This window comes from Canis lupus, chromosome 26 (genome assembly GCF_011100685.1).
Source record: "Canis lupus familiaris isolate Mischka breed German Shepherd chromosome 26, alternate assembly UU_Cfam_GSD_1.0, whole genome shotgun sequence".
Lineage (NCBI taxonomy): Eukaryota > Metazoa > Chordata > Mammalia > Carnivora > Canidae > Canis > Canis lupus.
Genome location: NC_049247.1, coordinates 8,707,908 through 8,722,571, shown reverse-complemented (window position 1 = coordinate 8,722,571; position 14,664 = coordinate 8,707,908).

Genomic DNA, 14,664 nt, shown 5'->3' with positions numbered 1-14,664 from the left:
CTGTCTCCTTATGTCTGGCAGGGTTATTTCCTTATGCCATTATTCCTAGCTGGATTCAGGGTCCACTGTAAGTAGATTGAACCATATGATGCCTACAAAAATCAGCAGTGTCATAAAGCTTGTCCCCTCTCCCCCTCAAGGCAACTTTCTAATAGACTTTGACTAGGTCCCAGGCTTTATCCCCTTCCCCAGGAGCCCTAGAGAGTTGTAAAAACTGAAGCAGAGGGTCTCCAGGGTTTTGTAGAAGCCTTGAAGATAGAAGCCATTTGGGTGCTCCCCTGCCTGCCAAGCTCAAGTTTTCTATTTCCACTTTGTTAGGGAGCAACCTATGCCAGGCCTGTAGTTTATTTTTTAAAAACCTACTTTTTATATTTGATTTAACATTTTAGTTATTTTAATCAGGAGGATCTCAGGATCTTCTCTCTCTCAGGATCCTTCTTCATACTTTGGTCACTCCAAGTCTCTTAGCTCATTTCTATTTCTAATAGTTGATCTGGGAGCGCCTGGGTGGCTCAGTCAGTGAAGCATCTTCCTTCAGCTCAGATCATGATTCCAAGAATCTGGGATCGAACCCCAAGATGCGCTCTCTGCTCACGTATTTTTCATGTGTTTTGTGTCTCAAGCGGGGAGCCTGCTTCTCCCTCTCCTTCTACCCTTCCCTCTGCTCATATTCTCTCTCAAATAAAAATCTTTAAAAAAAAATAGTTGATCTAATTAAGTTGAATCCTTGGCATTGTTTTTACTGCTGTTCTATGAATTCTAACACACGACCTAAACACAGAGATGTTAGAATCCAGGTGCTTGTCAGATTTCTCTTTAATAGTCTCATCCTTTGATCCTAGATCTCACTTCAAGTGGGAATTATTTTGTCCTTTATATTTAAATTGTTTGAAGTTACCACCTGCAAGTCCTTTTAAGGTCAGAGTGTGATGTAGAAAATATTCTACTGGGTAGGCGTATTGTTACTGTTATTTTTAAAGCTCCTCAGTTGATTTGCGTTTTCCTCCTGTAAGAATTTATTAGACCACTTGGCTTCCATACCAGGAAGCGAAGCTGCTGTCATGGAGAGATTAATTATCAGGACTGATGCAGGCCAGACAGCAGAGGCCCCTCACCCTACAGTTCCATACTTCAACCTCCTGGGTTACTGAAGTGAATCGTGAGCTCCCTGAAATTGTATGCAGTGCATTACCTGTGAGTGCATATGCGAATCTTTCTAAGGAAAAGATTTATAGTTTCATCAAGTTTGCATAATTAGCGAGTGTAAGTGGTGGTTTAAAATGAGTGAATAGACTTGGGTCCTACCTCAAACTTCATTTGACTTGAAAGTGGATCTTCTCGTAGTTACTGTAATTCTAGGGAGTTTCTAAAATACAAAGATAAATTCTTAGGCCTAGAATTTAATTCTCTCTCCCCTCGCCCTCTTTGGTCTCATGTTTTGAAATGATATTCATGCACTCTTCTTAGTAATTATCTCATTCGTGGTTCCTTTGCCAAGAGTAACAGATCCCATTGGTAATAACTACGTTGTGCACATTTGTGTTCATTTTGATGAATAAACAGTAGAATCATACATCTTCCAGCCATAAGAGAATTTTCTGAGTTGTTAAGTTTCTGAACAATATAGATGGGTGAGATTCAGCTTAAGCTTTCTATTCCTTTAGAAACCATTTGTTAGAAGTAGGAACGCAAGCTTGGCATTATAAGGTTTTCCGGGAAGTATGCTGCTCAAGCTAGTTCCTTTATACACAGAAGTACCCATTTTTGTAATTAGTTTGTGAATACTTGTGGCCTGGGGCTGGTTACACTAGCTCCTGAGTCTGCAGAAGCCCACAGGGACAGCAGTTCCTCCTCCTGAGGGCCATGCTGGGCAGTGTTTAGAGCACAGGCTCTGTAGCCTTAGGCCTGGGTGGGGATTGTCACTGCCCCTTCTGATTGTGTGGCCTTGGGTGAATCCTTTAACCCCTCAGTGCTTCCCTTGATAAAATGGGGATGATAACATCTACATCAGGGAATGCCATGTGATCAAAGTTAAAAGCTTTTTAACACATGGAAAGACCCATTATAGCTGTGCAATAAACATGAGGCATTATTATTATTATTGTGACTCCTGCCACCAAATCCAGGTAGCATTAAATGAATGGTGTAAAACAGTTAAATAAAAGCAAAACTAGAGGCACATGTGTGGTTTAGTCAAGCATCCGACTCATGATTTCAGCTCTGGTCATGATCTCGGGGTTGTGGGATTGAGCCCTGCATCAGGTTCTGCACTCAGTGGGGAGTCGTTTGTCCCTCTCCCTCTGCTCCTCCACCTGCTCATGCCCACACGCTCTCGCAGGCAGGCATGCATGCACTCTTTCTCTCAAAATCTTTCTAAGAAGGGCTTGAGACAGATTCTTTTTAAAGAATCTAAGTTGCTCTCATATTTGAAGTTTTTTTTTAATCCTGAAAAACAAACAACTCCTTTCCCTCACCATCATGTACTTGATAACAAAAAGTAGAAGTACCTGTGAAAAGCACTGTTAGGAAATTCTACTCTGAAGAGCTGCAGACTTTTCTGCAAGTAACACTAAGCTAACTAGGAAACTAAAAACTCACTGTATACAGTCTCAACAAATCAGTTATAAGTTAGTATCTTTAGCATCTTCAATCTTCTAATTTATTTGGAGGGGTACAATATATGTAAATAATTTTCTAAAACTGCAGACACCATAAGTATTTAAAGTGGATCTTCCCTTCATCCCAACCCCCCAGATGAAGCTGTTCCCCCTACGTTGACTCTCTACAGATAAAGCTTTTTCTGTGCACCTTTCGGGAATATGCCACAGATATGCACACATGCACCAGCATGTATGAGTATACATCCTACTTCACTTTTTTTTTAACATAAAAGGTACTGAAATATTGTTTTCATTACTTAACTATATACCGTAAACTCATATTAGCATATTATAGAACTAACTCATTCTTTCATCTCCACCCCTGATTCTAATTTTTCAAAAAGCTTATTTAAAAAAACTCATTCTTGGGCACCTGGGTGACTCAGTGGTTGAGCATCTGCCTTTGGCTCAGGGCATGATCCTGGGGTCCTGGGATGGAGTCCCGCATCGGGCTCCCTGCATGGAGCCTGCTTCTCCCTCTGCCTGTGTCTCTGCCTCTCTCTCTGCCTCTCTCTCTCTCTCTCTCTCTGTGTGTGTGTCTCTCATGAATAAATAAATAAAGTCTTTTTTAAAAAATTCTTCCTTGTTGAAAATAGAGAATTGTGAAGTCAGGTATGTAACAGAAAAATGGAGGGAAGGTGGGGAGAGAGCTTTATCATGATCCATGCTTCCCCACACGGGGACCTATTTTATGCCAGCAGAACTGTCAGCATTTACCTAGAAACATTTGTTCTTGTAACAAGCCACATTCTCAGTCCTGGCTCCTCAAGTGCAAGTTGAGGAGTACCTACTGAATTGTTGCCAAAAGAGGGAAGTGAGCTTAATGAGCCCTCCTACAGCTTTGTGATTGTGCCAGAAGGAAGTGGCAGGGACCACATACTCCTCCAGGGGCCTGGTGGGCCTGCCTGGGGCAGCTTGGTGCTGGTTCTTTAGTTACTCCAGTGTTTGTGGAACTTGGGTGTAGAGCTAGGGCAGGCGTTTTTCACTATTTCTATGTAGTAGCTGGTCATCATCCATGTGGTTAAAAAGTTGTTTTCAAGGGTAGGAAAGGATAGGCAGTGGAAGGTCTCCTGAGCCTCCGTTTTCTTCCCCAGAGACAAGGAATCCCTAATTCTGTACATTATAAGGATAAATGGGTCCTTTTTTCCTTACACACTAATTTGCACACTTCTACATCTCATTTTATGTAAGTCTACTAACGTACTCAGTAGTAAAGCTTGGGGCTCCTCCTATATTATGTGTACATACTGCTGCCTTATTCTTTTTAGGAACTGCCTAGTATTCCTTGACACTTACGTACTGTTATTAGCTGCCTATGGATGGATTTTTAGGTTATTTGCTGCTATAAATAATACTGGAATAAAGATTGTTGCTCATACTGAGGTGTATACATGCTCAATTCTTTTTTTTTTTTTTAAGATTTTATTTATCTATTCATGAGAGATACAGAGAGAGAAAGAGGCAGAGACACAGGCAGAGGGAGAAGCAGGCTCCATGCAGGAAGCCTGACGTGGGACTGTGGGACTCGATCCCAGGTCTCCAGGATCAGGCCCTGGGCTGAAGGCGGCGCTAAACTGCTGAGCCACTCAGGCTGCCCTACATGTTCAATTCAGGTGCTGTGTGTTGAATAAATTCTGTGATGTCAAATTGCAAATCAAAAGGGAGGTCAAGGGCAGCCCTAGTGGCTCAGCGGTTTGGCGCCGCCTTCGGGCCCGGGGTGTGATCCTGGAGACCTGGGGTCAAGTCCCACATGGGGCTCCTGGCATGGAGCCTGCTTCTCCCTCTGCCTGTGTGTCTCTGCCTTGCTCTGTCTCTGTGTTTCTCATGAATAAATAAAAATAAAATCTTAAAAAAAAAAAAAAAACGGGGATCCCTGGGTGGCGCAGCGGTTTGGCGCCTGCCTTTGGCCCAGGGCGCGATCCTGGAGACCCGGGATCGAATCCCACATCGGGCTCCCGGTGCATGGAGCCTGTTTCTCCCTCTGCCTATGTCTCTGCCTCTCTCTCTCTCTCTCTCTGTGACTATCATAAATAAATAAAAATTTAAAAAAAAAAAAAAAAAAGGGTGAGGTCGATTTTTTTTTTCTAACTCTTCACTCTGGAAAAATGTCAAATATATACCCAAATAGAAGAGTATGAAGCCCTCTGCAGCTGCCAACTCAGCCAAGCTTGTGTCATCTCCTTCCCTCCCCAATATGATCACTGTGGAAGATGCCCTAGCTAGCTATCACTGTACTCTAGATATTTCAGTTTGTACCTCTAAAAGATGATTTTTTTAAAACCATAACTATAATACCATTATAATACATAATACCAGTCAGCATTCAAATACTGAAATCCATGGGTTCCTAATGAAAATATTAGGGATTGCACAACGTCCACACTCTGATTCTGTCTTGCCTTCTTCGTTTGTTACCTAGAATATGTCTCTGCAGAGAAACTCCCCTTCACCTGCCACTTGATTACTCTGAATTATATAATATATATAGGAAAGTCAGGATGAATGCTTGGCTCTTTCCTTTTACCAACTTTCAAAGTAAATGTGTCCCCTAGCATCCTCTCACAGGTGACTGGTGAGTTAGGACTTGGTTTGGTTTTGCACTGTTTGGATATCATGAGGAATATTTGAAATGTTTCAATGTGTTGTCATTCAACATAGGGCTTGAACTCAAAACCTGAGCTGAGATCAAGAGTCAGATGCTTAACCAACTGACCACCCAGGTGCCCCAGGAAACACATATTTTTAAGAAAAAATAAATCATTAGGTTATGCTGATATTTTCAGTCCAGATTTAGGATTATACAATTTTTGCTTCTTTGATTTTACATTGTTGTATCTCTCCTCTTAAATAGTGAAAATCTTAGTTCCTGGCCACAGTAACCTAATTATTTGCTTCATCCTATAGTATATATAATGATTTCACAATAATAATATGAGTATTATTTTGTGGGGGTTTTGTGTTTTTTAAAGAATTTATTTGCCAGAGAGAGTACAAACAGGATGAACAAACAGCAGAGGGAGAGGGAGAAGCAGGCTCCCTGCCGAGCAGGAAGCCAGATGCACCAGCACACAGAGCTTGATCCCAGGACCCTGAGATCATGACCTGAGCTGAAATCAAGTGTTGGACACTCAACGATGCTACCCAGGTGCCCCAATAATATGAATAATTATTAGCAACATGACTACTAATTTTTTTTTACAGTTCTTTTTGTCCTTAGATTCATTTCTCACCCTTCTGGGATGCACCAATTACTGTTTTAAAGTCACCCAATATTGGGGATCCCTGGGTGGCTCAGCAGTTTGGCTCCTGCCTTTGGCCCAGGGCGCGATCCTGGAGCCCCGGGATCGAGCCCCGGGATCGAGTCCCACGTCAGGCTCCAGCATGGAGCCTGCTTCTCCCTCCCTCTGCCTCTCTCTCTCTATGTCTATCATAAATAAATAAATCTTTAAAAAAATAAAATAAAATAAAGTCACCCAATATTATTTTTAAGTTATGTTTATTTAATTTTGCTTTTGTACCTAAGGATAAAATAATTGCAGGGTCCCAAAGTCAAGTACACAAAGCAAGGTATGTTCAAAGAAGTCTAGCTTCTCCCCCTGCCCTCTCTACCCTGTCCTTACCTCACCCTGTTTATCTTCCTAAATGTGCATGCATGTGTGTGTGCACGTATATGCATGTTTAATATAAGTCAGTACATTATATTCCTAAGCCCTCTGTTTCTTGGAGAATGGCAGGATCTTACACACTTGATTTCACCTGGCATTTTTCCTTAACAGTTTCTCTTGGAGACCGTTCCATGGCAGTCTTTGAGTTCCTCTTGCCGTTCTCCAGCCTTGTGATCCTGCAGAGTGGAAGGTACCATATTCTATCCGACCAGTTCTCTGCCAGTGGACACTGGGGCAGTTCCCAGCCCGTGCTCTCACAGTCGTGCTGTGGTAACCAACTGGCACATACATCTTGCCATATGACTGGCCCAGTGTCTTTGAGATAGGTCTGTAGAAGAGGTATTGCTGCCTCAAAGGATAAATCTATATGCTTTTTTGTTAAGTTTGATATGTTAATTGCCAACCTACTTTCTAGCAACAGTGTTTGAGAGTAGACTGGTTCATTCGAAATGCACATTTGTAAGACTATGGCACCTTGTGTATTTACAGATGTCCTTGCTTAACCCTTGAGCCCCTTGAGCCTCCAGTTAGTAGCTGGTCACAAGAGCCAGGCCCTGTTGACCAGGCTTAGACAAGGAAGGGGGGATGGGACTATGCTGACAGAACCAGGAACCATGATTATTTTGATGCCAAGTCTCCTTTGGTCTTTTGTTTCTTCTGATTCTTCTAGGTCATTTCTTTGAATTTATGAGCTCATGTCTGTATTTGTGAATGTGTACATGGCTAGATGTGTCAGACATCAAGTTTTTTTTTTTAAGATTTTATTTATTCATGAAAGACACACAGAGAGAGGCAGAGACACAGGCAGAGGGAGAAGCAGGCTCCCTGTGGGGAGCTTGATATGGGACTTGATCCTAGGACCCCAGGATCATGACCTGAGCCAAAGGCAGACAGACCCTCAATCATTGAGCCACCCAGGTGTCCCAGACATCAAGTTTCAATAACTCACCAGTAAGTGCCTTCTGATTACAGGTCAACACACCCTCAGTCCCTTCCTTCAAAGCCAAATATTTGTTGAATGGCTGATATGTCCTAAGTGGACATTAGAGGTGTCAGAACAGTCTCTTCACCCTTCCTGGGCTTCAGGGTTATTTCTGCAAGGGTGAAACTGGATTAGAAAACAATAGGGAAAAAAAAAAAAGAAAGAAAACAATAGGGCCTCCCCATGGTTGATGTGGATGGGAATTTCAGGCTGAGGAAGGGATGCATCTCTGGGCTCAAGTATCCATTTTTCTCTCAGATACACTTTGGGAGGTGGTGTTGCTCACATTAATATTCCTCAGTTAAAAAAAATTATTTATTTACTTATTTGGGGAGGGGGGCAGAGGGAGAGAATCTCAAACAGACTCCATGCTGAGTGTGGAGCTCGATGCAGGGCTCCATCCCAGGACCCTGATATGACCTGAGCCAAAATTGAGAGTTCAACACTTAACTGATGGAACCACCCAGGCACCCTGATATTCCCCAACTTTTTAGACATAGATAATCCAAGCTGGTTGTGCTGGATTTTTTTAGACAGTACAGTTGCCTCTCTAACTTGTTCCCCCATCCTCTCCTGTTATATAGAGGCAAAGGTTGAGTGAAATTAATCTACTACTCCTTGACAGAGACACTGGTTTAGCAATGGTCAGACCAGCCCAAGCCACCTAGCACACAGTATTCCCCCGGCCAGAGTGTGTTCAGAGGTGGAAAGACAATCCACATTGATCTGATCAAAACAGAAGGAAGCTTAGGACCATCCTTTGATTGGGGAGAAGGGGCAGCACCAAGAATGCCCATCTCCTCTAGCAGGTACAGTATGCCAATGTGAAGCCTAGAACTGCTATATTTTGCAACAAGGGAGGAAACTAGTCTGAGGAAAAAACCAACCCAAGGGAAATAGAGGGGCCAAGAGAACAGCAGAGAAACAGCTAAAGCCTTGACCAGACCGCACCTGAAACCTACACTATCACTGGACTATTTCAGTAAAGAGAAAATTTTCCTTTATTATACAGGTTAGTTTGAATTGAGTTTTCTGGTACTTGTAGCCAAAATGGGCTTCTTATGTTTTCCATCAAATTACTAAGTGAGTGATAGGAGATAAAGCAGCTTCTCAATAAAATAGTTTAAAATCACCACCAAATATCAACAGTTGTATCATTTGAGGACCTATATATCTTTGTGTTTCCCAGGAAAAATCTTCACAGATCACCTTTGTTCTCTAGCCCAGCCCACACCTTTTGGTGGCACATGGAGTGGAATTGTATGAGAGGAATTTTTTTTTTTTTTTTTGAGAGGTAGTTTTAATGTGCTCATTGCCCCCCCTGCTTCCTTCTCGGACAGCTAGAAGTAACGGCCAGCAGAGTGAACTCCTCCACACCCACTAGGAAGGCACTGAGCTCCCTCTAGTGCTTTTGTATTCCCTCTAAATGAGCAACCATAGCCTAAAGTTGGAGGATGTGGAGAAGAAATGGTGCTGCTAGCACAAACTGATGCTGGGCGTTGCTGACCAGAGCCCAAGAGAAGACCCAGTACAAGTTGGGTGATGTCCATCTTCTGTTTGGTGTGTGTCCTGATGTTGGCCACCTCTCATCTCTGTCCTGAGCCCTGTCCCCGTGTCAGCTCATTCAGTCTTCCCGAGCACAAGGTAGGTATTCTGATTCCCATATTACTGAATAGTGAAAAAACTGAGGCGGTTGTTCTTACTAAGGCAAACGATGCATTTTTTTTTTTAATTAAATGTTAGCCCAGCCCAGTAGGCACTTCATAAATATTCACCAAGTGAATGAATGTTGCCTCTTTTACTGGGGTTGTACAAGCTGATAACTCCTTAGTACCTTTCTTCATTTAGGGACTATTTATAGCGGTTACTCTGCACCAGGGGAGACAGAGGTCCTGCCCTCATGGAATTCAGTCTAGTGGGAGACACAGGCAGTAAACCAAGAACTAAAGGCTGTGGGTATGTGTGCATGAAGCAGGCACCCGGGGCAGCCTGATCTGGGGGAATTGGGAGACCCTTCTAAGGAAACATCATTGTGACAGAGACCAGCATGAGAAGGAACTGGCTGGACCCTACTGGAGGACGCAGCATTTCAGAAGGAGGAACAGCAGGTGTGCCAGCCCTGAGGGAGGAGCCTGATATGAGAGAAAATCCAGCCCAGCCAGCACATCGGGAGCACAGTAAAGGGGTGTGGGTGGGGTGTGGAGGAGCAGGGACCAGAGAGGCAGGGCCACCTGCGTTTTTATCCCAAGAGCAAGAGGGAAGCCAGGGAAGGTTCCTGAGCTCTGTGAACTCCAGAATTAAGTACTTTATTCCTTAACCTAGGGGTAAAGACATGGTGTTTTTTATAGTATTCTGCATAATTATTTGAACGTCTGTGACATTTCCTAACAAAGAGATGAGATTATATTTTTAAAAACCGCTCTCAGTACTATGTGGCAAGCAGGTCTGAGGAAGACAAGAGTGGAAGTGGAGAAACTGTCACAAGCAAGAAAGTGGTGACATAGCCCCAGGGTGATTACAGTGAAGACAAGAGAGGATGTGCCCCAGCTACGACAAGGGGAGCAGAATCAAGGGGTTTCACGTGAGTCATCAGGACCCCGGGGTAGAGGGAATAGAGAAGAATCAAAATCCTTTTCTGATGTGAAAAGCCACGTGCCTAACAATAAATTCTATTTCCATTCTAAAGACAACAAGCACTGAAGCACACGGTCATGACCACAAGGGACTCTGCGACAGACAGAACTGGTGTCAAATTCACCAGCAGTGATATTAGGCAAGACAGCCAGCCTCTCAGAGCCTCCCTTTCTTTCCTTAAAATAAAGATGTTCAGTGGTTGTGAGGATTGCATAAGGCAAGCGTGTAAAGCATGTGCTCACGCAATACCAGGCACACGGGAAACAGTGGAAGGGCTCCGTCTGGTTGTTACTGAAAACCTGAAGAGACTCTTTAACCTCCCAAGTTGACGGCAGGATCTGGGCTGGATCCCAGGTCACCTGGTTCAGCCACTGGTTCTCATACTGGGTGCCATGAGAATCCCCTGTCATGCTTGGCAGAAATACAGAGTTCTGGCCTCACCTCCAGAGATTCTGATTTGGAAGTTGAGGCCCAGGAATGTGTGCTTTCATCACATTCAGTACCAGACCATTGCAGATACTGGGGTTTGTGGATCACACTTACAGAGACATGGGTCCAGGTCCTACTCCAATAGAACACACCCATGCTCCCTTGCCAACCCCAACCACCACCAACCACCACCAACACTGCCCAGGTGGTGATAAAAAGAAAAGTGATAGCTCTACCTCTTGTTAGTTTCTCTTCTGGTGGCCATGACAGGAACATCAATCAAACTGGCTGCAGCAGAAAGGGGATTTATTGGCTTCTGCAACTCCCAGGTGCAAGGTAGCTCTGAGCACAGCAGGATACAGCCTCCCTGCAACCACAGAATGCCTCTGCTCCTGTCTGCGTTGGCCTAACCCCCAGGCAAGCCTTCTCCACCTGCTGCCCCACAAGGCCAGGCTCACCCATCCTTGCGAATGGCAGTCCCAGCAGAAGAACTGTTAGCAAAGAGTCCCAGCCAGAGGTTCCCATGGAGCCCCACTGGCCTGGTTGGGTCAGCCACTCTTGAACCACTTGGAATGAAATTAGGGAATGGCTGACGTTGCCAGAAGAAGGAGGACAGATTCTGAGCAGGAAGAAACTGAAGATGACCACCACACTCCAAAGGAGACAATAGGAGAGCTCTGATGAGAAATAGCCCTAAATTACAATGAGCTCTCACAAGCGTGAGACCCCAGTTCCTGGAGATGGTCAGGCTGTGGCCAGAGGGCACTTTGTAAGGTGCTACCCAGAGAAAGGTTTTCTTCCAAACAGTTCTCATGCCTCTAGACCTCAGCTCCTATAATGTCCTCTTCCTCCTTTTCCTAACCCAGGAGACCAGCCTAAACATCACTTTCCCCAAGAAGCCTCCTCCCCCAACTGCCCTGTGGCTTTGCCTCCCTCTGTGTGACTGTAACCATAGCTCCCGTGGACAGAGCGGGCTCAAGTCCTGCCACTTCATAGCTGGGTGACCCTGGACAAGTGACTTCATTCTCTGAGCCTTGTTTTCTCATCTGTATAGTACCTGGCAGTTTCCCAAAGCTCTCTCTGCACTTCCTCAAATATCATAAACTTTTTTTTTTAGCAGGGCACATGATGCCCTGAATAAAAGGCACATTACTCCTGTTTCCTTGAAGCTAGGTATTCTGGGACTAGAGGGGGACTAGGGACTCCCATGGGGTGTGGGCAGCAGTGTCAGAGACTGGTCTGAAGGCACGGCTAGCATGCATCTATCATCTCTTTTCTGGCCCATACCCTCAATCCTGCTGCCCGAGACACGCCACCACCCTTGACCAGGAGGAAGGCCCTGGGAATGGCAGAGCAGTGACCTGGGCACCTTACCTGCCCTGGAATTCAGGCCTCCAGCCTTCGGCATGAGAAACAACTTCTGGTTTGTTCTATCCATGATAATTTAGGGCCCCCTATGATAGCAGGATGTCACCTGAACTCAGTCCCTGCCTCCCAGGGGTGGTTGTGGAGATTAAATGAGAGGATGTGCTGAAGATGCCCAGCATGGGGCCACTGCATAGTAGGTGCTGCCTCCATGTGGACAGCTGTTCTCTCCTCCCAGTTAGTATTATTACTATCTACTTCGTTCTGCCTCCCACAGATGCCTGGGTTGTTGACCGTCTGCCCACCCCCCCCACACACACACATACTGACACTGGGGGCATGTACCTTCACAGCAGGGGCTTTGCCTTCTCTCTCTCCCTCAGCTCTGGCCTGGGTTCCTTGGTTGCAAATGATAGAAACCAGCTCCGGCTGATTATTGGACAACTGCAAGGCACCCACAGGATGGCAGGGCTCCCCTGCTTGGCACAGACAAGCACTACCAGCACACAGAGCTTCCACACACAGGAATCCCACCCTGATGTGAGTAGATGCCAAGTGTTTGCTGTCTCCCCATGTCTCTCCCACCGGCTCCATTTGAGTGCCTGCCTTTCAGAAGAGGGCACACCTTGATGAACATGTCCCCCATCCGGACCCAACAGGAGTAAATTCATTCCCAAGAGGAAAATGGCCACCAAGCAGCAAATGTCCCAAGTATGGGTAGGGTCTGGATGCTCCAGGAAGTGAGAAGCAAAGACCCGGACCCAAACAAAAGTGAAATCTATCACCTCTCAAAAACGGATGCCTGCACATGGCTGCTCAGGGCCAGCGGATCTGTGGCTCAATGACTCATCAGCAGCAGCATCACTGGGGCCCAGGTACTTTCCACCCCTGGTTCTGCCATCAGGCTGCGAGCAGAAACTCCAGACTTGATGAGGAAAAGGAGAGGAAGGCCCCTCCTGTGCTGCTCCTGAGAAGAGGACATATCCCAGAAGCCCTAGGTGTCACTGGCCAGGGCACTTCATCACATGCCCTTTCTGGAAACATAATGACAAGGACAGATGGAATTGCCAAAATGGGTTTCGACTAATCTCACGAGTGGAAAGAAGTTGGGGGTGGGGGTGGGTCAATTCTGGGCTAATGTGGGACTCATCTGGTCAAACCTTCTCCAGCTGGCCAGGAAGGTTGAACCACATCATTGAGTAGTTTCCATGAGTAACCAGCAGGTGGAACAAGGCAATGCTGCTCCAACCTTTAGTGTGAAGTTCTGCTCAGCAGCCCAAGTCAGAAAATACTTCCAGGGTCTCATAAGACCCTGCACCCCTGCTCCCAACCAACCACTTGAGACACCAACTGCAAGTCCAAGCTTTTATCTATGCCTCTTTTATTTTTTAAAAAGATTTTATTTATTTATTTGAGAGAGAGAAAACACAATTGGGGGGAGGTGCAGAGGGAAAGGGAGAAGCAGACTCTCCACTGAGCAGGAACTTGACATAGGGCTCGATCCCAGGATCCTGACATCATGACTTGAGCCATAGACAACTCTCTTAACCCACTGAGCCACTCAGGCACACCTATGCCTGTTTTATAAAAATTAGAGTTTCCCATGACCCCTCCTCAGGTTTGATAACTTGCTAGGCTGGCTCACAGAACTCAGGAAAATGGTTTACTTATAATTAAGGGTTTGTTCTAGGACACAACTCGCAAACAGCCAGATGGAAAGGATGCATGGGGCAAGGTTTTTGGGGTGACACACAGAGCTTCTGTGACCTCTCCAGGCATGTCACCTCCCCAGCATCTCCATGTGTTCACCAGCCAGAAAACTGTCTGAACTCTTCCCCTTAGGGTTTTTAACAGAGACTCCATTGTGCAGGCCCAGCTGATTGCGTCACTGATGACTCATGCAGCCTCCAACCCCTCTCCCCTGAGAGGCCGGGTGGGGTGGGAAGAAGTAGGGGGATAGATGTGGGATTGAAAGTTCCAGCCCTTGACAACCACCCCCCATCCTTGGGGCTTTCCCAAAGTCACCTCACTCCCATACATTCAGGTGTGTTGGAAAGGGACTTGTTATGAACAACAGATGCTCCCTTCATCTTTATCACCCCGGAGCTATTCAGGAGCTGGGGACCAAAAACAAATATCATAAGATGGTCTTAGTGTTCCTATCACTTAGGAAATTACAAGGGTATTAGGCACTCTGGTCAGGAGCCATGGACGAAGACCAAAATATCTATTTCTTCCATCAAAATATCACAGCCCAAACCTCTCTGTCAAATTCCAGACTCAAATCCTACTGCCTACATGACCCGTCCCCTCTGACAATTCAAACCAAATGTTATCACAAACAACTGGGATGTCCTCTCCCAGACTCTTCTGTCTCCACAATGGCACCAGCATGCACTCAGGTACCTCCTCCTCCCCCTCCATGTCCAGGCCATTTAGCTCCTGAACCCACGCCCATGTTTCCTTTCCTACTCCCAGCACACCAGTCCAAGCCATTATCTGGCCTGTACTCCCACCTCTGCCTTCCCTAAGAGCTACTCTTTTTCCAGAAACCAGAGTTACCTCAGCAAAACAAACTGTATCAATGGATGGAAGCATGAACAAAATACGGCGCAGCCACACAACGGAATATTCAGCCGTAACGGAAGTACTGGTCCATGCTATAACACGAAGGGACTTCAAAAACACACTGAGTGAATGAAGCCAGTCACAAAAGGCCCCAGATTGTAGGATTCCATGTGTAGAAATATCCAGAATAGGCAAATCCACAGAGACAGAATGCAGGTCAGTGGGTGCTGTGGGCTGGAGAGGAGTGGGAATGGAGACCAACTCTTTCATGGATACTGGGTTTCCTTTTGAGATAATGGAAAAGTTCTGGAACTGAGCAGTGGTGAACGTTGTACAACATTGTGAATGTACTGAATGCCAC